At 37.3% G+C, this 13,608-nt stretch overlaps 1 long non-coding RNA gene across 1 annotated transcript; it reads left to right on the top strand.

Annotated features, from left to right (window-relative positions):
- Positions 1-4,899: 4,899 nt before the first annotated feature.
- Positions 4,900-7,234, top strand: LOC121657421. The gene is made up of 3 exons (XR_006013622.1): positions 4,900-5,056; positions 5,651-5,730; positions 6,836-7,234. It is a non-coding gene; the product is annotated as an uncharacterized LOC121657421 (long non-coding RNA).
- Positions 7,235-13,608: the final 6,374 nt, after the last annotated feature.

The raw sequence follows: 13,608 nt of genomic DNA, 5'->3' as shown, positions 1-13,608 counted from the left end.
ATAAACTGAAAATTATTATTGATTACAATAGAATGCAATTGAGTAAACTGATAATATTTAGCATATTTCATTTTGCATATGTTTATATACATGACCATACACAATAGCTATGTGCCTATAAATGCAAAATACGATGGCTGGGGAGATTCTTATCATCATTATTTGGTTCAGCAGCAGCTTCAGCCTTAATTTCATAATACCCGCTAATTTACTGACTAAGAGAATGTCTAATGCTGTTGAAGCTAAAAACATAAATGAAGATAAGCCATAATTGTATGTAGGCCCCTACAGAATCTTTCACATACAGTAAGTCACCCCAGCAACCCCGCTTATTGCATTTTTGAGTGGTTATTCTGTGTAGTGCTTGAGGGAAGGTACTGCCCAAGGAGAGAAGGTTCTCAGCAGGCAGCTCTGCAGCTTTTTTTGCAGCCTTGGGGAAGTACGAGGTAGTGGTCCCCATCCATCACTACACTTTTACCCTCTGAGGTCAGTCCTGGGTTGCTTGTTGATACTTAAAATACCTCATAGACTTCATCTGACTAAAATCGCTTGGTGAAAGAAAAATACAAGATTATTATAATCTGTACTTCATGCAATTTTGGACATAGGCAACATCAAAGGAAGCAAAGGAAGTGAAAAAAAACCCCGAAGAGTAGATACACCAAAAATGAAACTGTAAGAAGTATTAGCTCTTGTCTATAGAAGAAATATTTTAGTGATAGGAACAAAATCAGTTATATTGAAAAGTAACTGAAATCCTAGATTAATATATCTGGTATCTTCCAAGGTATCAGAAGAAGTGACCTGAGTTGTGCACATGTCATATAGTACTTCTTCAAGGGCTGGAGGATAGAAGATGGAGTATAGGATGCTAATGCAGTAAATTTATTCCACATGTCAAGCAAATTAAGGGCTTGTTAAACTATCCAAATTTTCTCTAAAATATTGCAGGAGGTGTAGTTACAATATTCAAGGAGACTAAGTAAAAATCTAGTTCTTGAAATATAAGAATAATATAAGAAAACCAGAAAAAAATGCCCATAAGATCACCTTGTCACTGAATGATAATCCATATCAACAAAGACTCTCTTTTCAAGAACGGAAAAGTGGTATCATTCTACTCTCTAGAAACAACAGGCAAGGTAATACCAATAATCATGTCATATGAGTATCACAGTCAGATTTAGACTGAGACTGATGAATGATGTGTAGAAAAAATCAAAATAAGATATCTAAAAAGAATGGATTTCAGAGGTAAAGCCATGTTTTAAGGCTTTAAAGGAAATATAATCTCAAGGATGTCTAAAGCCTGTCCTCAAAAAACATTGTGCAGGAAATCTCAGAAAATCGGGTCTCACTTGACAAGATGAAAAACCAACTGTTAAATTCAGTTTTGAAAGTCCTGGTCCAAAACTAATACTGTTTTTCTGAGGTGACGGCCCAAAAAGATTTCAGACACTTAAATAATATCTAAAGCTATTCCAATTTTTTTACACATGTAGTTTTGCAAAATACGATCTATCACAGACAACAGAATTACCTGATAAGGTTTAATTACATCCACTGGAACATGGTAGTAGAGACACATGCAATTTCTACTTTTCAAGACAGGGTTGACTTCCTAATTCAAGATTCTCTGAAGCATATTACAGTTAGTTTCTATTATATCTAACTAGAGATGACAACTGTAGCACTAAATATACTCACATACACTAGTCAGAGGGGGTTTTGTGTGTAAAGCCAATTTTCAAACAATCAGAAGTTTAACAGAACAGATGCCTGAATTTCTGTGGTATATTGAAGATCATAGGTGTTATTCACTGAGGAGATACAATTCATATCTCACCCATTTTTACCAGTTTTACTTGCAAACTGCTGTAGCTAATTTAGAGTGCCAACTACCTCCCTTTCAAAAGCAAAAACCTCTTTGTAAAAAGGCAGAAAATTTTGTTTGTTTGTTTGTTTCCTGTGCTATTACAGAAGGAGAAATTGTGCTATTACAAAAAGACAAGGCTTCAGGGTGATGTAATTGCATCCTTCCAGCACCTGAAGGGAGCCCACAAGACAGATGGATAAAGACTATTTATAAGAGTATCTAGCAACAGGACAAGGGGGAATGGCTTCAACTAAAAGGGGGCAGACTAAGATTGGATATTAGGAAAAGTTTTTACTGTGAGGGTGGTGAGGCACTGTAACCTGTTGCCTAGAGTTGTGGCTGCCCCATCCCTGGCGGTGTTCAAGGCCAGGATGGATGGGGTGGGACTTTCAGCAACTTGGTCTACTAAAAGGTGTCCCTGTCTATGACAGGGGAGTTGGAACTATATTATTTTTAATGTCCCTTCCAACACAAATCATTATATGATATTATGATTCTATAAAACTTAAAAATAATCATGATAAAAATTAATGAAACCTTGTAATCAGTGATTATAGAAAAGCAAAACAGAACTGCAGTTCTCTTTGAATAAAATTTAGGTTTGGAAGATCAGTGTCCAGTAAAAATGCAGTGTAAAAAAAGTAGGCATGAACATAAATTACCATAAACAGCATAAAGTTGTTGCAATAGCTGCTGTAAGGATTACTTTTTCTAATACAATAACCCAACTGATGGAAGTGTTTGTATGAGATCACATCATGGCATCACATCATCTTTCACGGACTTCTCATTCCATGCTGACAATATCACATGATTTTAAACACAGAGGTACAGTCCTAGTAAGGTATCAAAATCCTATAAGTAGGATTATGATATATTCATTTAGATATCCTAATACCTATACATAAAGTATCCTAATAATTACATATATATAAAGTGTCTTAATACATATATTTTGGAATCCTAACAGGGTAGCAACACATGCTAGAGTCTGTCTATCCTGGCATCTTGTCTGAGAAAATGCTCAATATTGCTAATAGCAAATAAAACAATCTTTGAGCACAGTTGCATTCAGTACTGAATTTAATCTGATCACATTAAACTGCAGCTTTCCAACAAAGAACAGTTTTGTGAGCATCATTACATTATCTCTGCATCGTAGTTTGTAAGAATGAAATGGAAAAAAGAGCCACAGTCCCAGAAGTTCGAACCAGAAAAGAAAACTAAAATTAGGAGCTGACTTTACCACCTGCCGTCTGATGACTTCAGGTTTGAAAGAATTTTGGAAAATTTCTATCAGTAGCCAACTTAATCCACTAGAAAATTTTTAATACATCCTCTCCTCTTTCCATATTGCACAAAAACTCTTGTTTCAAAAGTAAACACCTATAATATAACATTTGTACATTAAGAGAGGAAAATCTTAATTTATAGTATGCACCATAAAATTAACAAATAAGGAAAACTGTCAAGAGAGTTTTCGCATGTAAGACAAACTTACTCTGTATGAATTGCAGAAGTCTTAAATGCTGAATTAGCAATGAGTAACCCTCTAATGATTACGATATGCTGTAAACTAGCTAATGAGTGCTAATGAGTGAAAAATTTCACTTGAGGTATTCAGAAAAATCAGTGAGAACTGGGACTTCAAGGAGTTTTGGACTACTGCTTTCAAGAAATGTAGTTCCACTAGGAGGAAATCACATTTTTAAAATAGAGCAGCGGTTTTTTAGCCATCTATCTGCTTTATGAATCTTCTGGTCCTGCAGGGCTCCGCTGGGATGGGCATCAAGGGGGTGGCAGGGTGGCGGCACTAAAATGGAGGGGAAGAGCCGCTGGATACGCTGAAAGCATGCAGGATCATGGCCATGCTCACCTTGCAGAGCACTGTTAACAGGCGGCTGCTCCTTCCCCTGACCCTCACCCAGCCTACTGGAACACTGCACAGGTTTTCTATTCCCTAGGCTGCTTGGCTAATTAAACCATGAAACTTGCGACAGGGTTGAGATGGTCTCATGTCCTGAAGTGATCACACACTTGCCACTCTGTCCATAGGAGAAAAGGGCATTGTTACAGGACCTAATTAGCAGAAGTAGTCACATTAAAAAGGTCATCTGATGATAGACTATAACATCATTACCCACTTAAAATAGAAGAAATATCCATCCAGCCTCTCCAAACATCTCAAAATAGGAACACTTCAGCTTTCCCAGGGGTTCATTTAATTGCAGCTCACCACAGGCAGTGAGGACAGGATGTTTGAAGGCCAGTACTAAGCAGGAGGCAGCCTCACTTGATATCAACCTTCTATTCTAAAAAAGATTTCAGTATTTTTTTTAGTGGGACTTGCCAACCCTGTTTTACACAGCTAGTTTTAAGCATTCAGTTTTAAACAAATATGTGGTCACTCTATTACACTTATAAAATAAGAATGGCAGAGGCAGTCTATGCCTCTGTTTTTTATTCTTTTTTATTTCACAAGTTTTTATTCTTTTTTCTAGAGCAATTCCTCCCAATATACACACTTTATTCCTCCTTCTTAAGCATCTGTACAAGATTATTCTTTGTGTTATGCTCACTATCCTCAATCTTCCAAAAGTTACAACTCTCAAGATTAGTATATTTAGAAAATAGGCCTTTTAAATTGTTCTGAGAGGATTTCTCCCCAGCTGAGTATAATTTTCATTAAGCAACATTCTAAGTATTACAGAAAGGCTAACATGCTCACACTCTATCTTATGGTCTAAGAAAATGCTGAACATATTGATAGATGTAGCAACAAATCCTGCTTTAAGTAAGTGGAACATCCTAAATAATCATGTTAAACTTCTTGTTTATTCTGGTAGGTAATAATAGGATTTGAACACAGAGTGCTGCTGAAACTGTAAAACACACTTCAGTGCCAGGGGAAGAAAATGTCATTACTACTACAAATCAAGGGAGATTATTTAATTAGGACCACTTCATCCTTTAAGCAAATAAAAGAACCTGAGTCTACCTTACTTCTTTCTGACTCCCACCATCAGTGCTCTGAATCATTTTGATCAAAAGCATGGTTTAAATCCACATCATATGCTTCCATAACACCTACTTTACACTTATTAGCTGTTTCTAAGCTTCTTCTAAATGAAATGGGGGCAACCATAATTTCTGACCATGTCTTCCAGAAATAGATTCCTCGTAAGTATTTAATCTTGCTTTCTCTTCTTTCCTCTGTTTCCTATGGTCAATTATCCTGTTTTCTGCTGTTATTTCTTTTGCTAATCACAACATTTTACAGCCTTGTTCTGAAGCCTATATTCCACACTATTAAGACCTTATTATGTATTCACACTGCAAATGCAGGAGCTTTTCAGTGTAGGCGCTCTGTCTTTGCCATTATAGTAAACTCAGAGCCTGTCTTTGCACCTTTTATCCTTTAAAAGCTTTATCTTAAAATGGTAGTAATCTTCATAGGTTATTTATGCTTTAATGTGTTATGAATAACTCAATAACTAATTATTATGATAATGCAGGTAAAATATTTACAACAGTATCAGATATATTGTATTACAGCTAAAGCTGCTTATGTACTAATGACTATCAGAAAATACTCACTGAACCTTCAAAGGCATATTATCTCAGTGCACAGACATAGGATTCCTGTAAGTCCTTTCATTTCTGAGTCATTGTAATTATTTGTTTTCTCCTCATTCTTTTGCTTTCATGGTTAAGTTCTGATCAATTCTGAGTAGTTGCTTTCATAATATTCTTTTCTCTCCTTTTCTTCTGTAGAAAGAAAAAGAAATAATCCCAGAGGCCAAAATTCTTTTTCATGTTTTCTATATTACAGAATCAAAAAGACCATTGCTTTGGTATGTATGAACACCTCCATTGTGTATTTGGGTTGAAGAAATGACAGAATTTGGGTTGCAAAAAAACCAAAGGAATCAGGTTTTGTGCAGTATTACTAAAATATTCAGTATGATTTTATCCAAAGGGTGCTTTTTCTTAAGTATTGCAGTAACAGCACAATCACTACTGCCAGTTAGTACCATGATTTCCAGGCACAGGAAATGAAGAATACACTGTAACTCACCTTCTTTTGTAATATGTATTGCTATGTTCGTGACATCCAAGTATCACCTGAAATGGAGATTGAATGAAACATACCCATGTAAATATTTTTTAAGTAAAAAAAAAAAGTAGGAATGTAAACATTCTGATACACTGGAATAATTTAATATTGTGAAGAAAATAAAAAAAAAAAGGAGTGAGTCTGGAGTTCAAGCCTAGAGCTTTCTTGATTAACTTTTCCCCCATTGTTATAGTGTCAGGGTCCATGCTTCCAAAAATACTTTAGGAAAAATTGCAAGTAAGATTAAGAATTTTGAGAAATACTCTGCTATTTTTTAAACCCCCAAATTTTTACACAATTTCTAAGTAATCTTTTTTTTTACTCTCAAAATAGTATATAATAACATAACTGAAGTTAATATGCAAAAGATGTTGGGTTTGTGGCTATGTGCATCATAGGTCTGTTATGTCGGTGAATGGTACAGGCTTTTATGGCCAAGATAAAAAGTATTGCCCAGGTTTATACAGGCAAAAATCCTTATACACTCAGAATAAGTCACCTTGAAAAAATCTGTCAGCAAATGGACAAGTTGTCTGAACCACCAGGATTAGGAGGCAGAAGACTCCCTTATGTTTCTTTATAAACACAGAGTGAGCAAGGCCACTTATATGATTTAGTCTTTCTCTCACTGCTGCACACTCACGCACAGGTTTGAAGGAAGTGGGATCCAAATAGCAGGTATGGAGTAGGGTGGATACATGACAGGTAACTATACTGCAGACTGAGACAAAATTGTTACAAACACGTTCGCAGTTGTTAAATGTTATATTGTTAATTGGTTATGCTGGGGCTGGATTTTGTAAGAGTTAAAGTTAATTAATATCGGTGCTCAAACTGTACAGGTGAAACACTCCCATGTAATCACTAGATGCCAATAGCCTGTGAGGTGTCTTACATCGCCCTAACATCCTGGGACATGGTTGGTGGGCTCAAAGAACAAATGGGAAGGAGAATGGAGGAAATGATGGACAGGAACACTTCCCGAAATGAGCCAAATAAGACCCTAAAAGGACCAAAGGGAAAGTGGATTGAAAAATGAACCAATCATGGTGAACCAGAGGCTATAAGAACTCTTGCAAGGTTTCGCCCCACATCCCCCTTTCATTACCTTTGCGTACGGGGAGCGCCCAGCCTCTCGAGAGTGCTGAACCTTTCTGCTTTGTCACTGGGGTCCTGAGCCTATCCTGGGTCCCCGCTTCCAGTTGTCATTTGTGTTCTGTTTCATAAATCAGTTAAACCTGTTCAGGTGACTGACCATTCATTTCATTTTTGGAGAACTTGGGGCACAATGAAGGGTGAAGACCTGCATAGAAATTACAATGCTCCATGCAGAATGCTGGTATGAAGCTCAATTTTTTCAATAACAGGTTAGAGGTCATCATGGGGAAGTGAGTGAGTGACTATGTTTACTTGGTTAATGGCTGGGGTTACACCTCAGTTTAGTGAAAAACTATTTCAAGAACATCAGCATTTAAATACTCCAGTATTTTCATTTGCTAGCTGATTAGTTCTGAAAAATATATTGTTTAATATCTGTTTAATCTAGATGGAGATGACACATTTTTTCTAGGTTATGTTGAATGCCATCTAGTTTGTTAGGGCTTGGTTAGGTACTAGACTATTGCAGTGTTTAGGTTAAAAATCATGAAAGATCAAAACTTCTTGAGAAAATGCTACAATGAGACAACCTCATTGGAACCCCATCTCCAAGGTGGGTGTTGAGCATACCTGCAGTCAGAGTGAGCCTTCAGGGCTTGCACTAGGCTTTTGATTTCTGATTTGCATGCAAAATTAGAGAATGAAAGTTTGGGAGGACAACAGTAGCACCGAGAAGTAATTCCACGTGCAAGGAGATCTATTCAAGAAATCAATATTGACCATCTTCTTGAGCACAAATAGTAAGAGCAATTGCATATGTTTCTTGGGTTTAATTTTTGGCTATGAATTTATTTTGCTCTGACATGTTATTCCAGGAGCCATGCCAGTGTCCTGAGGATGCTTGAAGAGCATATGGTTTCTGGGCAGCATCTTTTCTGCCAGTCCTTGCTAACCTGTACATCTTCTTTTCCACAGCACCCTGAACAATTGAAGAGTGCAGATCCCTTCTAGGCAATTTCTACTCCTGCCTCCTAGGAGTTGGGACAAAGGATGTTCAATTCTTGCATTATTTGTTCAAATATTCCTTTGAAATTCAGTGCATTCTCACTTTTCTGGCATAGAATTCTGTGTCAACAAATGAAGAAGTATTATAAATATCTAAACAAAAAAATAATTTCTTTATCTAGAGCACAATCTAAAGTTCTGCCGAAAATGATAGCAGGAAAACCCCAATACTAACATAAGCTTTCAAACGGATACGAGTCTTATAAAAGAGATCAGTGATAGCTGCTTGCTCTTCCCACAGTCGTGTAAAAGTATTGTTTAATTATGGATCAAGTTCAGCCTTTAGCTCCTTGACCAATGTTGATTATTCCTTCCATTTTCTTCTGTGGCATCATGCTGAGCAGGAATGATGCACAGATAAAACTGGCATTATTTAGCTGCCTATATTCTCTAGAGAATATAAAAAGACTGTAAAAGGAAAGAAGAAGAAATTTAAAAAAAAAAAACCAAAACCAAAAACCCTTGGAGCACTTTGAATTAAAGGAAAAAGATAGAATAGCAAAAATTGGATCTAAAACAATAAAGTAAAACTCTCTCTGGGCAAGAGATCTGAGAAATACACACAATTCCCATTCTTTTTAGGCACGTAAATTAAAATATATATAGTTTTTTTATCAAAATATATAAAACAGAAGTCTTGTAATTTTAACGGTTATTGTTGACCCAAAACAGTCTGTGTCTGAATAGACCATTTTTCAATTTTTTAAAAATTTTTTGGTTTTATTTGTAAAATAAAATTTGCCTCAAGGGCAGCTTATTTTGGCCTAAGATGGTTATCCAGCACAAGAAAGTAACTTGTCCCATCTGAGGCATTTGGAACATTGTTAGTCCTTGAAGTTCTGATTGAATAAAAAACCAAGGAGAGTTTACAATGTAAACCCATGGGTTTTAAACAAAATTTCTACACACCTCAGCAGCTGTTGCTGTGGTTTCAGTGTTTTTGCACTTACTGACAATTCAGGAAATTTATGGGTTTCAATATGGTATATCAGGATCACTCCTGTGCACAGCATCTTCTGGATAGAGACAGAGAAATAGCTAAAATTGATACTATGCACTTATGTCTGAACTTCTTTGAATGTCTTTATGGTACATTCAATGTTTGTTCCTCTGTGAGAATGTGGTTCAGTATGATTTCACCATATGTGTTGATTTCCTATGAGATAAAATATTTTTAACAATGCTTTATCCCAAACATATTTTAATTAATATAAGTGCAAGGGAGCAAAAATTTGGAACAGTTTCTGCACTTTAGCCACAAGTAAGAAGCATGTTTTTTATATACTTGAACCAAAGCCAGTAAGGCACGATTAAGACTGTCAACTTGGCCTGAACAATTGACAGTTGCACACTGAGAGCAACAGAGTAAAGCTGCTAAGGTCACTAAGCTGCTAAGCCCATGTATCTAGCTGTGTATCTTGCACAGTTTACGTACCATTTTGTCCTTCTGGAAATCACTGGTGATAAATGAAAACAGCAACCCCAACTAATTAAGCAACACTAGTTTCTACCTTTGCAGGACAACAGAAACCATGCCATTTTTATTGCACCTATGTGCTATTTAATCCCGTCAGTACCCCATGTGCTTCTATTAGGTTTAAAATTCCTGAGAGTTTAAATGAGAACATGGCCAAAATGTGCAACATCCACTGTGGAGTGTACACAGTCATGACAAAGCATTATTAGGAAAATAAAGATTCTTAATTCTTGTTAGTCTAATCACTTATTATTACGGAATAACAATCAGTGCTGCAAATCCTGAGGAAAAGACCAAATTTTAAAGCTGAAATGCCATAGTGATGTGTCATAAGGAATCCCAGAAATCTATTCTAAACAAGAGCAGGCTCTACCTTCTTCTGCAGCCTGTGTCTGTCAAGGCCCATTATGAACATTAAGATTTCTTTGGAGTTTGAGAGGAGAAATGACTGCTTGAATTCCTGCCTTCGGTTTCAAAATGTAAAATTCCAGAGATGTCCTTCATAGCTGTATGTTTTTACATTAACAGCCCATCGTATACTTTACAAATCATTCAGAGAAAATGTTTTGCTTCACTTGGGGAGAGCAATATCGTGCTTTGTTGCCAACAATAGCAACAATAATTCCACAAGTTTTTTTCTGTGTTGTTATTACATCAAGAAGTGTGATTACTTCAGCCTAACAGCCAAACAGAGGTAAATCCTGGGGCAACATCTTCACTGCAATGTGTAAATCATTTCTGCAACATCCTTATTTTGGGGAGTCTCTGCCTTATGCATTTACTGCTCACTTTCTCCCCTATCTAACACCTGATATAGATCAGCGAAATGTGTGTAGTTTAGGTGATTGACAACTCGGTCAGTTATTGTTTCCTATGCAAAACATAATCACTGAAGTGGAAGTGCAAGAATAGAGACAGTTTTTAGAGAAAGCTTAAGAGTCTGAGTAAATGTCACAGCTTCTCTGTAGCGATGTAATTAGTCACAATCACAGAATCACAGAATCACAGAATAAGCTGAGTTGGAAGGGACCCACAAGGATCACTGAGTCTAGCTTTTTACCCTGCACAGCACCATCCCCAGGAGTCACACCATGTGCCTGAGAGCATTGTCCAATGCCTCTTGAGGTCTGTCAGGCTGGTGCTGTGACCACTTCCCTGGGGAGGTTGTTCAGTGCCCAGCCACCATCTGGGTGAAGAACCTTTCTCTCATACCCAACCTAAACCTCTCCTGACACAACTTCCCTCATGTCCTGTCACTGGTCACCACAGAGGAGAGATCAGTGCCTGCCCCTGTGCAGAGCAGAGTGGGACAATCCCCTCCCTTACCCAGGTGAAGATGCAGTGCCTGATGCACCCCAAGACATGGGTGGCTCTCCTATTTGTCTCTTAACATTTTAAAGATGGCAGATAGTTGAATTCTTTTTTACCATCCTGACATGCATCTGTTTGCTAAATTTATTGGTACTGGAGCTATGTCTATTCTGCAATCCAAGGGCGACTACTGATGAGTCAAACATATTTAACTTGCCTTTTAAAGGAAAAGGGGATGACAAGTGTGGCATCGATCTTTAAAGGTACTTCAAGGGTAGTCCTAAAAATTAGGTACTTGAAAGTCAAACTTTAGACCACTAAAATTTGTTTCCAGGAAGCTGACAAAAATGAGGTAATGATCACTGTGATCAATATAATATACTTGGAAATAAAATATTACTTTTGTAGCTGGAAATCATCACTAGTATAGCCACTAGATTTATTGGAATAAATCACCTAAAACATGTCGGTAAGCACGAGCTGGCTAATACTATAGTTGAACTTTCAGATAAGCTTTCAGTCAAAGGCCAGTTCCAAAGGTGTTGCAAGGCAGGAGAGGAGACAAGCCCAAGAAATAAAAATGTATTAAAACCAGAAAATAAAATATAGGAATAAATGGGTATTTTTTATTGAGGGAGAGGATGCCAAAAGGCTGTTACTGAGATCTATGCATTTTATATACATATGTATAAATTACCGGGAAAAGAAGAAAACTACATAGGTGATAGAACTTGCAGACAACAGTAGAGACATGAAAAGGATATGATGGAAAAAGAAAAAGCTTGCTAGAACGAATTATCTTGAAAATAATATGACCAAAGAGGTACCGATGCAGTTAATAAAATTACACAGGTGGAACGAGTCCTATAAATTCCTTAAGGAGCAGGTTTAACAATCCTTCAAATGGGAGCACATTCTTTTCTAAGCCTTCCAATGAACATACTAAAGTTTTGTCTGCAAAAGCAAGGTCCTCATGTGCAGATTCAGTCAAAACTGTAGATAAATATCTCCCCCTCCTTAGGCAAGAGAGACAGAAAATTTAGGGGTTTATTCACCTGATTAAGGACATGAAAGAAGAAAGCTGCAATTACCATGGGAAGTGCTACAAGTGCCTCTGTGATTTCCCCTAATGGAAAGCTGCAGTGCCACAGAGTAACCCTGGCAAAGTATACTTGTGGGGACTAGCTGCATCAGCACTTCTCCCCAGTAGTTGGCTCGAGATCCTGTCCTGTACTTGCAAAGAGTAGTGATGGACATGTGCTGTGGGGGACTGCCTGCTAGCTGGGCTGAGACAAGTTTGGTATTGTAGATTTACCTAAGTAACATTTCCGTTATCAAGACTCACAGCTCAGCTTATACCCTCTGAATTAAAAAAGAGAATCAAGACCATTAAGTCCCTCCAATAAGACTGGGAAAAGAGTGAGAAAGAGGATTAAATATCTAATTATACCATGGAGAAATATGAACTCTGGGCTGGGGAAGCTTCTTCTAGCTTGTGGGAACATTTTATATCCGTGTATGGCTTTAACACCTTCTTTTGTACTCCAGTACTGTAAAAGAATTGAATCACTCTCCTGTTGAACAGCACTTACAGAAAATGACAAAATGCAAATGTTTCTCTGTATACTACACATGGGCCATCTGTAAGTCATACCATCTTTTTCTTTTCTGAGTATTACAGACTCTACTAAGAAGAACCAAGAGATCTATCTTTCACTTTCGGCTTTCCTTAGAGCAAGCCAGATGTCTCATGGAGCTATCAGCAGGGTTTATTTTTCCTGGCTTGGATGCAAACCTCCAGTTATTAATATCAGAGTAAGTTCTGCTAGCTGACAATTTAAGATAAAGTAAATTGGAAGTGACATAAAGGAGCGTGTGGGTGTTAATGTGCGTCACCGACATTCTTTTCTGACATCCTGAAAGGTCTCATCTGTATGGCCGACACCAGCAACCTTTACCAGTGAACCTGTGCTATTAGAGGGTAGGCACTCTCATTGATTTGTAAAAGTGACAGATGTTGCATGTGGTTGTAAATTAGCCATGTGAAGCCAGTCTCCAGAGATTTCCAAGACCATTTTTTCCTTTGCAATGATTTGTGTTCTTCCATTTGCCAAGCCGCATGAAGCAAAGCACTTAACTCTTTCACTAGACATCTTGTTGTACTTCACTTTTCTTCTGAGTTTCGGTTGGTTTTCTATTACCTTCTCCTGCCTTCCCTCAGTTATCATGATTCATACTGCTAAAGTTCTGCTCAGTTGTTTTTTAAGATGCTTTTCCTTTTCTCATCATAGTGTTTCTGAAAAAGGTTAGCAAAGTCATATCAGGATAAGCTGAAAAACCATCAAATCATTAAACCCTCTTTTACTGACAGATGTGTATATATGTATGTATGCATAAATATGTTCATTAATTTTTACATATAACAGAAAGTCTGTTCTGGTGAAGGCTTAAGTGAAGGCTTTGTTAGCTGAACTGCAGTCCCTGCTCACACTTGCAGATGCACAGTGTGTGAGTTTCCAAGTGTCTTCACTGCTTACGCAGAAACAAAGCTATGAGAGAGTTGCACAACTTGAGACAAGGCCAAGTCATCGTATACAGCAACAATTGTATCACAAAAATGATGATACCAGGAAATAGACTCATCTTTAGGCTCAATTCCATTAT

This window comes from Corvus kubaryi, unplaced genomic scaffold, assembly GCF_017639235.1.
Source record: "Corvus kubaryi isolate FWS band 111438036 unplaced genomic scaffold, C.kubaryi_AGA036_p1.0 split1-37296, whole genome shotgun sequence".
Lineage (NCBI taxonomy): Eukaryota > Metazoa > Chordata > Aves > Passeriformes > Corvidae > Corvus > Corvus kubaryi.
The sequence above is the reverse complement of the archived record's forward strand: the minus strand, read 5'-3'. Positions and strand labels throughout refer to the sequence as shown.